We start from the raw sequence: 12062 nt of genomic DNA on the forward strand, positions 1-12062 counted from the left end.
AGTGATACAGGAGTGAGCCTTGCTAGCTAAGTTTTATGCTTTGGAGTTATTGGAACTGCCAAAACACATTGTAATAACTTGGTTGTCATAGTGTCCGTTTGAGAGGGCTTTTGGGATGTGGCTTCTGGCATTTCAAGTTGGGTTCCACATGAGAATACCAAAATCTGTACATGGTAATAATCGGGCGAGGCAACATGGGTTTTCTGAATGCCAAAATCACTGCTCAAATATGAAGTTATTCTGAATAGCTTCTCTGGAACATCAGTGCTCAACTATTGCATCTCAATTATCACAACACATCCCAAATGTAGAAGCCCTCCCGGCCCAGATAGTATGACGAGTTAGAGGGGAATTTGTCTGCAATTTTTTCCCTTTCTACCAAAGAAAGAACAAGGAGAATTTGGCCCATTTCCCAAGTATGCAGGGGAACTTTCCTGCTCTCCAGAATTGCATTATTATGTAGGAAAAATAAAAGAAAAATTTAGAATTCAGTCCACTCAGAGACTTTTATTATTTTTTCCGTTTTATTTATCAACACTTTCACCTATGATTCACCATCCCCTTTAAATTTTAATCCGTTCCCCCACTTGTCACTGTTCCAACTGTAAAAATTGTAATAAAGTTTGTTGGGGTCGACTGAACAATAAAAACCCCAAAGTAGAAACCCAACGTTGTGTTGACTGTTGGTGGTTCACAGCAGAACAAACATTGGAACCCACTCTTACAAGTACAAAATCATTAAAGCGGATAATGGGCCTATGGGCCCTTAAAGCCTCTTTGGTTGCATTGCCTACAATGGAGCATGGAGACCACCGATCCAATATCCAATGGTAAGAAGATGAGATTGAATCCCACCAACCGAGACAATTATTTTTATGTGGGCATTGACATTTTAAAGGTAGTTAGCTAGTCTGTCTAAATCCAATCAGACATCAATAAAACCCAACTTTCACTATAAATACCAAGCCTTGTAAGCTTTGTGCATTATTGTGTTCGAGATGGCTGTCATGGGTTCTAAGGTAGCTGCTCTTCTCCTCCTCAACCTGGTTTTCTTCACTTGTGTGTCCTCTGATGATAAGGTGTTATGCCCTCCTAACAACACCCCAAACAGTCCCCCCTCGAGTCCATCCATCCCTAAGAAGCCATCCAAGTGCCCTAAAGATATGCTTAAGTTGGGTGTATGTGCCAACTTGTTAGGGTTGGCTAACGTACTTGTGGGAACCCCACCCCATGAGTCATGTTGTGCCTTGTTGACCGATCTCACTGATCTTGAAGCTGCGTTGTGCCTCTGTACTGCTATCAAAGCCAATGTGTTGGGTGTAGTCAAGCTCGAAATACCTGTTGCTCTAAGCCTCGTAATAAATGCGTGTGGGAAGAAGGCACCTGAGGGCTTTCAGTGTGCCTAACTAGTCAGATAATCTTGTTGATTAATTTGTTTATGCTTCATTTTTTTTTTTTGGTGTTTCACTAATTAAGTTGTTCATGAACGTCTCAGCCTCCTGAATATGGAGTATGTAGGTTATGTTGCTTTGTTCATCATTTGTAATCTTACTCGTATATATAGTTGGGGAATGGTATTGTAATAAGTTACATAGTTGCTTTCTAGATTAGGGTGAGGGAGGTTGTCCAGGATTAGGATTCAATTGGAATAGTTTTAATTGTTTCCATTATCTCCAGATGTGTACACTCTATTTAATGCATGGTTTTGATCAATCGGTTCACGTTTTCTGAGATCTAATAAAACTACACCTCTCTTACCTTGTCTCTATAATTGTTTTAGACGATAAGAAAATATCAGAATAATGTAAAGAAAATGTCGTAGCGAGCAAAACAAATACTATCATGGAGGCTGAAGGATTATTTGGACACCATATCCATTCCCATGTCTAGGAAAACCTTTATGCCCCATTTTCTTTTTGGTAAGTACTTGCCCGGGTAAATGCATTGCTTGGGTAAGTGTTTCCTAGGAATGATTTATCCAAGTAAGTACATTTACCCATGTTTTTTTATTTCCCATGTAAATAAGGCAATGACAATCTTAGTCATAAAAATTCTATCATTAAAATAGGCATTTTTGTCCTATACAAGTATTGGCAACTTTCCCCTATGGGAAAATTAATTTGCCCACCTAGGAGATGGATATCACTTACCCAGGTAAGTAATACCCAGGAAAATAAACTTTCCCTAGCCCTTACATAAATCTGAAAAAAAAAAAGAACACAGGATTCTTGGTCAATGGGAACCAAAATCCCATTGAGAGGGGAAATGTTGGTAAAAAATCCTATGTTCTTTTTTTCAGATTTATGTGGGGACCAAGGAAAGTTTATTTTCTTGGGTAAGTGATACCCGTCTTCTAGGTGGGCAAATAACTTTCCCACCTAGGGTGGAAGTTGCCAATACTTGAATGAGACAAAAATGCCCCTTTTGATAATGAATTTTTATGGTTAAAATGGTCATTGCCTTATTTACATAAGAAATAAAAGAACATGGGTAAATGCTTTTACTCGGGTAAGTGTTTCTCAGGAAAACTTACCCAAGTAACTGCATTTACCTAGGCAAGTAACTTACCGAAAAACAAACGGGGCCTTAAAGTAAAAAAAAAAAAAATAATGTCATGTTTGGTTCAATTCTCATTCTTGCTCATTTTTTTTTTCAATAGTAAAATTCGAAAATGAACAAAAATGGGTAGAAATGGACAGAATAAGAAAATTTTGCTACAAATCAAACACTTTTCTCAAAAAAAAAAAAAAAACTTTTTGTAACAAGAATGAGAATAAATTTTGAATATAAATTTAATTTTCATTCAATTTTTTTCATTAATCAAAATAATAATATAGATATACATACAATACTCATTAACAAATTAAATAAAGAAGGTTCTGCTAGATGTGAAAATCTCATGAATGGGTTCCTCTAAAATATTATAAAAGGGAAAATTCTATTTTAGTACCTGAATTTGGGAGTAGTGTCATGTTAGTACCCAAACTTTCAAATATGTCACTATAGTACCTAAGTTTTCAAAAAGTGCTAAATTGGTCCCTACCGTTAAATGACCATCAGTTATCTGTTGAAAATGTCAAAACTAACTTTCAAAAGAAGATACTGTTCATTGTCTTCTACCTTGAGATGGAACAATTGAGGTGTTTGACATTCTAGACTAATGAAGTCATTGTCTTCTACCTTTAGATCTGAAACACATTCTTGTCTATGTCTAATTATTTCTTTGCTTTCAGTTATTGTTTCCCTCTATCATATTTCATGTTTTTTTTCTCTTTTTCTTTAAAATAACAGGTTCAATCTCAAGGTAGAAGACAATGAACAATGTTTTCTTTTGAAGGGTAGTTTTGACATTTTCAACGGATAATTGACGACTGGTTAACGACAGGGACCAATTTGGCACTTTTTGAAAGTTTAAATACTACAGTGACGCGTATGAAAGTTCAGGTACTAAATTGACACTACCCCCAAAGTTTAAGATACTAAAGTAAAATGTTCCCTTTAGGTTGTGTTTGGTTGCAATGCAATTTTATTTGCACTAGTACAAATTCAAGTGAGTGCAAATGGAAAAAATGTAAATTATCATTTAATTTTGTTTTGAGTTTTACTTTATTCTGCTTCATGCCTTAATTTACCTCATTTGTAATGTAATCAAACAAAATAAGCTAAAATTTGAAACAAAAATAGATCCAAATTTACACTCAAATCATTTGCACTGTCATAATTTTACATCAGTACAAATTTATTTGTATTGCAACCAAACACAGCCTTACTAAAATTCTGATTATATTTGGTATTTGATTCCGACGTTAGCAACTAAATTGGCTCTCATGTACCATTTCCTTTTGTTATTTAATTTTAATTATCAAAACAAGAGATTCTTTTCATAGTTAAGAAGGAATATTTATATTTAAAAATCTTATTTTAAATAAATTTATTTAAAAAAAATTAGTTTAAAAATTTTGAAAATTCGGGTCTCCATTAAAAATCCACCTCCATTAGAAATTAGGGATGGATGATCATTTTTATCGGTGAGGATGAGGATGAGGATGAGGACGAAAATAGAGATTTGTTTCAAAGAGCGTTCCTGGCCCACTGCCATTCCTACACATGACACTAAAACCACATATTAAGAATATAGCTGTCCCAAAGGAAAGCCTACGTTTGGTTAGCATCTTTATGGGTGACATAATCATTACAGTCAATGCGTGGCTGCAGTGAAGGTAGCAGTAGCTGAGAGAAGCTCCATTGCGTGGCTGCAATGTGTTGTGGACACGTGTAGGTAGCTTCTTAGTGGGTAAGTAGCACTGGTAGATATGAGCTCTGTTGCAACTTGTCACATTCCCTTGTGCCACATAATTTTTGGTAAAGACAAACTTTGGCTGTCCAAGTTCAAGAGCATTGGCTGCCAAAACTGTATCTCCCCACCACAAGTTAACATACGACCTGTGCTCACACCCTTAGAATAGCCTCTTGCAACCTTATATTAAAAATATCTCTCTATGCAGTATTTTCAATGTAAAAAAATTGTAACCTTATATTTGACTGCCTGTACCGCCGATTATGGACAGCCAAAGTTTTCTCTACATAATGGATGGAAACATAGCGCCATTATATATCTAAATCTAATAATTTTTTTTTCATAGGTTTATATATATACATATATACCTAAAATATTTGGTAATTTTCTTGTGACTTGTCACAGACTGGAATTAATCCGCATTTTCACTGTTGGCTCGAAATTTTTACCGCGCACCACAAAGGGATTTTATAGAGCAGTGCCCCCACCACCACCACCAAAATAGGAGAGAGATGATACCCCAAAAACTGAAACCACAGATTTTAATTTCTAGCTGTATAATTGGTGAAGGGGAATTGCAAACTTGCACAAAGGTGGTGCAACCGTGCAACTTCAAATTGAAAATAATTAATCAAATTTAAAAGTAGAATTAATATATAGATGTGACATCGATCAGCGCTCTGTGCTACTCCCCACAAATTCATGATTCAATCTCAAACCATACCATCCTGTGATACCACATTTTGCGGTTTTCACTTAATTGGGCTCTTGAACTGTCTAAGCTTGAGAAATATACAACACAACACAGAAACAGCATCAGAAACAATAAAACGGTTTTATTAAATATTCATTAACAGCATCCAGAATGAAGTAGAAAACAGAAATCCATCAGGGCTTCCCTGCGTTAATAAGACAGGTGCTTGTGTGTGTGTGGTCTTTGTTTATTCGATGGTGCTTTTTTACAATATCCAAGTTGTTCCCGTAATTCCCATCTTTGTCGTCTATGTTTTCCAAGTAGCTCGATCGTTTGCCAAGTACTATATAATCAGGTAGTCTTGGAGAAATGAACCATTAATTAATGTCTCAGCATCATTCAACAAATAAATTTGAAGGACTAGATCGATAGTCCAGACTGAAACGACCTAATAAATTACAATGACAAACTGGTGCTGAGAAATTAAACTAAAACAACGTAACTAGCATAGATTCTTGACGAACATAACACTGACTTAGCTTGAAGTTGAAGAGGTGAATGAAACAACATCCTAATGAAACCATGCATACTAATTATTAATGTGGACATAAATTAAAACATGATTAGGAATCATCAAATCATTAACGAACCCCTAGCTAGCTCCGAAACGAAACGAATGGCAATGACCCAATGACTTAGGCACATAGGAAGTCGGATGGGAGCTTCTTCCCGCAAGTGTTGACGAGTAAGCTGAGTGAAATGGGAATGTCGAGGTTGATGCCCAGGATGTTAGCTTTGATGGCGGTGCAAAGGCAGGCAGCTACCTCAAGGTCGACGAGGCCTTCGAGCAGCGCGCAGCAGGGGTGGTCAGGAGGGTTGCCGACTTCCGCCCCGATTGCCCCATTAAGCAACTTGGCACACACACCTAGTTTCAAAGCATCTTTGGGGCAGCTCCCTGTTGGGGTAGGTGGAGTGGGTGTAGGCTTAACGCAAGAACCACACCCACTCACCACTGCAAACAAGACAAGGTTGAGGGAAAGGAAAAGAGCAGCCGAGGAAGAGCTCCTGGAATCCATCTCTCTCTCTCTCTCTCTCTCTCACAGACTCACTCTGCGTCTCTAACAGTCAGTCTTTGCAATGGTGAAGGCACCGACTGGCATAACATTCTAAGCTCTATTTATAGAGAATGCAACCAGCACTCCTACGAATTAACAGGACGAGGAGATGTAGTAGCAGAATAAAGATTGGGGCGCATGTGATGCAAGGCTAGCTGGCCATGGTTTTAGCTGGCAAAGCTAGCAATAATACCCCCCTCTTTGGAATTTTGTGAGGTGGGAATGTAAAATTCTCCATGTTCCCAGCTTTGAAGCTCTCAAAGAATTTGTCCCGTGAGATTAGCCTGGTAATGCTGATCAGTCTAGTCCATTAAATGGGAGATCCCTTTAACTGGGTTTGATCTCATCGATGACATTGTGGTCCCATCCCATTCCCATGCATGCACTCAGACAAATAATGTACATACTCCATTGGTAGAGGCTACACATGCACCTCCTGATTATATTGCTCTGTAACACAATTCCATCTTCTAGTAATGCAATTTGTTACTCTTCAGACTGTTATCTATCCCTAGCTAATAACATAGGATTCAGGGTATGTAACAGTGTCACTAGAGGCACAACCAGAAAGTTTGTTAATTAGGTGCAGCGGATCCTTTCCTTCATATACAGTTCCTTTAAACGAAAGCGATAGGTGCCAAGAATAAAATTGCTATTTCGGCTTGTTGGTTTCATTGTTTGGTCTATTCTTTGTCCCCCATAACCCTAACTTTGAGTCTTTGAGGACCAGTTTCCACCACAAGTATCTAATATCTTTATGAGAGGAACGAAACAAAGGTGGAGAGAATTTCGATCAAACGTTTGACAATACGGTATAGCTAGCAGTTTTATTTTTCTTCTGTTCTGAAATTGGCAGCTACTATAATAATTTGCTGACCTCATATATTTAGATAAATGAAATGGGCCTTAAATTCGATCATCAAGTTGGTAGTACTGATGAGCACTCTGCTCTCTGCACTCGGCAGTAAAAAACAAGGTGGTGGCCATTGTCATGTTGCTGACAGGTCCTTTACAACTTGTTTTGAAAGAAATGTATCACGGGCGACGAGCCAGCGCCTCTTGTGGGCGCTACTACCCTAAACCTTAATTCTTCTTTGAATTTGTACTTAAATCTAATAACAAACTTAAGTTGTCAACTCCTTTTCTTTCATTCACACGTTAACACATTAATCAGATTCTTCTTCTTTCTTCTATCCTCCACCCTCCCACAAACGAATTAAGCCATAGACATCCCTGTGCATGTCGGGCGCACTCTGTGGGACACAGATGTGAATTCTAAGATTTCTGTTCTATGTAATGGGGAGATTGATGTAACTCAACGTCTGTGGGGCATTGCTATTCTCCTTTGGACTTTTGGAGCCTGATCACCACCACTGCCTCACCGGAGTCGTTGGTGTTTAAAACTACCAAGTAATGGATATCATGAATTCCATGAATCCCCGTTACAAGTCCTAAGTATTGAGATTCTGGGATTTGTGAGTTTCCAGATCACATCTCCGCCCCACTTACAGCACATCTCCGCCATGTATTGGAAACATCTCCCGATCACCACCATGTATTTAGACTCATTATTGCGGGGATGTGCTGTGGGGCGGAGATGTGAACTCGTGAATTCCACCAACAAGTCCAACTTGCAATTCCAAGCTATAATGAATCTGAATGACTGCGAGTCCTGAGTAGTCACAACCCACAAGTCCAAACAACCTGCAAGTATAGATGTCTTGCGAGTCACAAGTGAAACTAACTCAATTGTGATTCCCTTAACATTATGGGTCGATACAGTTGTGGCTTAGGCCCGCATTGTGGACGGGCCCGGCGGGGCCATAAATGATCATCCTAATGATAATTAGGTTTAGAAATTAAATTACTTAAAAGAATTATACTGTTACTATTTATATTTATAATAAACTGCATAACATCCACATATGAAGCAATGCCCAAAAATCAAATGTTCTGAGCGTGCACGAATTAACGTGTACACAACCAGCCACTCCCCCCTCCTGCGGAGTGGGTTGATCTGATACTTGGATCCATTTGCCCAATGTTTTAAAATCCAATCCTAAGGTTAAATCGTTTATGTCTTTAGGTAGTAGGTTATCAGTTCAATCATCCAGGTTGAATGGGTCAGACCATGGTGCCTTGGGACATATGGATGATAAAAAGTTATACAAAACCAAAAAAAGATAACCTCAATGTAAAGTTATGGGCCCCCAAAATTTATATACCCATTTAATGTACAATCCAAATCAGACAATTAATTTGATTTTTAATTATTTTTAAATTTTACTAAAACGGTATCTTAATCGGGTGATAGTTAGAATAGTTCAACCAGCCAAAACAACGACAGGTTGAACTACTTTTAGTCTTTTACCCATATATTGACACATGGTGCACCGAGTCAGCCATCGGATCTCAACCACTTTAATATAATAGATTAATTGTGTAAAACGTGTGAAACATACATGCCCAAGACAATATATCATAAAGTGAACAACAATTTTTAGCCAAATCGAAGGCAGAACCTGAGAGGATCATGAAGGGAAATGGAAAATGCACAAATTCTATATATATATTTTTTAATCCAAAATTTACTCCCGTCGGTGGAGGGGTGGTCATGATAAAAATGTATTGATAATTTCTAAAAAATAATAGCTTAAGAGGGGGGATATTCTATAAAATATTCCCAAACATTGAATATATATTCTATAAAATACACAAAAATAATAGCTTAGGGGCTATTATTACTTTAGAAAAGTTTTGGACTGACAATTGGGTCCATTTCCGAGAGTGGTTACAAATTTTACAAAGCTAGCAGACGACTTTTATGGCTATGAACTGTGATCAAACACACAAGCTAGCAGACTATGAATGGCTTTCGTGGCTATAAACTGTGATCAAACAATTGGCATTAAGGCTCAGTTTAAGGTGTACAAATACAAATTTATAGAGTGCAAAAACTTGTATTGTGTATAATTTTGTATGTAATTGTATTGTACATATTTGTATTTGTATTCTTTCCTAACTGAGCCTAAGGCTGTGCTTAGTTGCAATGCAAATAAATTTGCACAGATATAAATTAGGGCAGTGCAAATAATTTAAGTGTAATTATGACTTATTTTTGTTTCAAAATTTAGATTATTTTGTTTGATTGTAGTATAAATGAAGTAAATTAAGACATGAAGCAGAATTAAATAAAACCCAAAACAAAATTAAACAAGAAATTGCATTTTTTTCATTTGTACTCTCATGCATTTGCACTAGTGCAAACTAATTGCACTGCAACCAAACACAACATAAAGAAAAAAGAAAAAAAAAGAAGCTTTTTACCCTTTCGAGTGCTGAGTGCTGAGTTTTGAATGCTTTGTGTTCCTCCTGAGAGCTTCGATCGCCCCCCATGGCTGCCCCATCGGGGCCCCATGACAGCTCTAATTGTCCTTCTATGACTCAAAAAGAAAAAAAAAAAAAAATCTTTTACAGAAATAGTTGCTGAAACTTGTGCTTTGGAGCAAGTTAGAACTAGTTTTAATTCCAATCCATAAGATTTCCACAACTATGTTAATGGAGCCCCTTACAAAAGATGGTAGAGCCTCTCAAATTGCAACAATCTTGGTTTTAATGGCTTTTTCACGGTTGTGGAGTTGGTCGAAATTTCCAAGCAATTTATTATCTTAAAAGTGTCCGTAATCGAAGGAGCCTATTGTTGCTATACTATGAATCATGATTTTTTTTTTTTGTTTCAATCTATTGCTCGTCTAATCACCAAGGAAGACAATGAAAGTTTGGTTCGTATTCGGTATTCCTACTAAAGAAGAGATCAAATCAACAATTTTTACTATGAATCATGAAAGTGGTCCAGGTCCAAATGTTTTTGATGGCTTGTTCTTCACACTAGTTGCTGGAACATTGTTGGCATGGATGCTATTAAGGCCATTAAAGAAATATTTTACATTAAGTGTTTGCCAAATACTACACTTCAATTATTATAGCAAAAGAGGTTTGCGTTTTATTTATGAAAATGGATATGCTGCTTTTTTTTTTGCTCTTCTCTTCCTAGAGGTTGTGACATCATAGCGAACTTAAATGCAATTTATTACAGCATCTAAGAAGGCTTTAAGACAATTGGTGAATAAAGATAAATCTTGCTTCATTGTTCATTAAAACATGTATGCTCTAAAGGTGAATATGATCAAACAGGTAACAGGTTTCTCTCAAAAGTATATTCCTTTTATTTACTTAGGTGCTCCTATTGGAAAAAAATGTCTTCGAATTAATTTGAACCTATTTTGCAAAAAAATAAAAAACAAAATTGATGGTTGGAGAGCCAAACTTCTAATTAGTGGAGGGTGTTTGACTTTAATTAAGCATCTCCTCTAAATTTAACTAATTAATGTCCTTGGAGCTGCTTCTCCTCCCAAAACCATGATCCCCATGGTTCATAGAATGTTTGCTTTTTTTTTTTTTGTGGGGAGCCTTGAATTTTGGAAACAAAAAACATAGGATTGGATGGACAAAAATTTGTAACCCTATTGATGAAGGGGGTTTGGGATTGCAATCCATGTTTGATATTGTTAAGTCTTTCAGGTTAAAAGTGTGGTTTAAAATCATTAAAAAAAAGAGAGCATGTGGGAAAAATTTATAAAATCAAAACATATAATGTCCACACCTCTAATTTTGCTCACTACTCCTTCCTACTAGATTTTGGAAAGCGATGTTAGAGATGAAAGATATTGCTATTAATTCTTGTTAATGGATAATAGGGAAAGGTGACATGTAAATTTTGAAATGTAATCAAAGTGGCGCTTTCACTACAAAATCTATTTGGAATCATGGGCGGCACATCTACTAGTTTAAATATGTTTGGAAGGTTAACCTCCTAATTAAAATAGCTATTTTTATGTGGGGATTTATGCATGGTATTGTTCTAGTTGATGAGATCATATCATGAAGGGTGTCTATTTGGCTGCCAAGTGCAATTGTTGTGGTAATCATAGGGTCGAGCTATTTAATCATTTATTTTCCACTCAAGTTATGGCTTCTAAAGTTTGATCTGAAGTAGTGGATCAGGTCCTTTATTGGTGGAATGCTTGTAAAATAGATACTTATGTGAATTAAGTTATTTGTATTGCCCCTTCTATAATCCTTTGGACCATATGGAAAAGAAGATGTAAACATATATATATGAAGGAAAGGGTTCCTCATTCCTTTTACGTGTAGAAAATATTAAGAAATGGTAGAGGGACATCAATGCTCAATGATCCTTCAAATATGGATAACAAGTTAACAACCCTCTTTTACTTCAGGTGCTGAACATTCTTCAGAAAGCATCAAGACAAATTAAACAGATATAGATGGGTTACCTGGAAATTTCCAAGCAATTTCGCTCACAAGATGAATGTAGACGGGGCTTGTCGTAGCAATCTTGGTGAAGGAGGAGGTGGGGGCTTACTTAGAAACTCTTTTACAACTCTCATATATGCTTTTCACTGTTATTATGGTTAGTCTACCTCTATTCAAGCAGAATTGTTAGCTTTGTATGATGGTCTAAGTCTATGTTTTCAAAGAGGCTATAAAGAGATTGAGGTAGAAAGTGATAACAAGGTAATTATTGACATTATGATGGGAAAATTAGACTATCCTTGGAATTCTGTTTACATCTTGCACAGGATTAAGAACTTAGTGCAAAGAATGAATACTAGGTGGACCCATATCCTACAAGAGGGAAATGTCCTAGCATTGGTGAAAGATGCCCACTTAAGGTGATCAATGCATTGCAATACATCTTTGCTTTGCTTTGCTTTTGTTGGGTGGGCCTGAGATAGAGCTATGTATGCATGAATTATGAGTCATCCCCTGTTATTATAATGTTCCTTTTGAAAATGGTTAATAAAATTTAAGATAGCTGCCCCTCCACCTAGAATAAAGTTTGGAGCTAAAAAAATACATCACCAGTGCATTG

At 36.8% G+C, this 12062-nt stretch overlaps 2 pseudogenes across 1 annotated transcript; one reads left to right on the forward strand and one right to left on the reverse strand.

The window, feature by feature from the left end:
• Nucleotides 1-961: 961 nt before the first annotated feature.
• Nucleotides 962-1670, forward strand: LOC104598561 (14 kDa proline-rich protein DC2.15 pseudogene; annotated as a pseudogene). The gene has a single exon (XR_016077734.1). The product of XR_016077734.1 is annotated as a 14 kDa proline-rich protein DC2.15 pseudogene (transcript).
• A 3682-nt stretch (nt 1671-5352) lies between these two features.
• LOC104598560 (14 kDa proline-rich protein DC2.15 pseudogene) lies at nt 5353-6156 on the reverse strand (annotated as a pseudogene).
• Between the last annotated feature and the right edge of the window lie 5906 nt (nt 6157-12062).

The sequence above is a fragment of the Nelumbo nucifera genome, chromosome 6 (assembly GCF_055504915.1).
Source record: "Nelumbo nucifera cultivar China Antique chromosome 6, China Antique-T2T, whole genome shotgun sequence".
NCBI classification, from domain to species: Eukaryota; Viridiplantae; Streptophyta; class Magnoliopsida; order Proteales; family Nelumbonaceae; genus Nelumbo; species Nelumbo nucifera.